Raw genomic sequence first — 475 nt, 5'->3', positions numbered from 1 at the left:
GAGGCGGGTACACGGCACGATTATCCGAGTGGCGGGGGGGAGGGGGTTAAGAATGACAGTAGAAGGGGAAGAGGAAAAAGGGGGAGGAGAGAGAAAGGAAGAGAAGGGAGCTTAAAGGGAAAAGCGAGATGGCGAAGGGGGGACGAGTAAGGGAAAAGAGAGGGGGGAGGGAGAGAAAAAAAAGGGATGAGAGAAGGAGGAAAGGAGAAAAAGAGAGAGGAGGTTTAAGGAGGAAGAGAAAGGAAGTGGGAGAGGCAGATAAGATGTATGGAAGAGTATATTTCAGGAAGATTTGGGAGTGAGAGAGGGTACCACTGCGGGATAAGGAAAGATAGAGGGGAAAGAAATAGAAGAGGGGAGGCGAGTGAGCGGAGGAGAGTGAAAGCGGGAGAGAGGAGCGTCTCTTTTATTACCGTGGAATTTGTCCCGCTAATACTTTATATTTTTTTATGTAACAGTAATGGAGGTGATTCGA

At 48.6% G+C, this 475-nt stretch overlaps 1 protein-coding gene across 1 annotated transcript in view; it reads left to right on the top strand.

Annotated features, from left to right (window-relative positions):
• LOC119585393 overlaps nucleotides 1–475 on the top strand; it is a 4,540-nt gene that overhangs the window by 3,430 nt on the left and 635 nt on the right. The gene's annotated exons all lie outside the window — the stretch shown is intronic.

Source organism: Penaeus monodon, chromosome 19 (assembly GCF_015228065.2).
Source record: "Penaeus monodon isolate SGIC_2016 chromosome 19, NSTDA_Pmon_1, whole genome shotgun sequence".
NCBI lineage: Eukaryota > Metazoa > Arthropoda > Malacostraca > Decapoda > Penaeidae > Penaeus > Penaeus monodon.
This window is presented reverse-complemented; position numbering and strand designations above follow the sequence as displayed.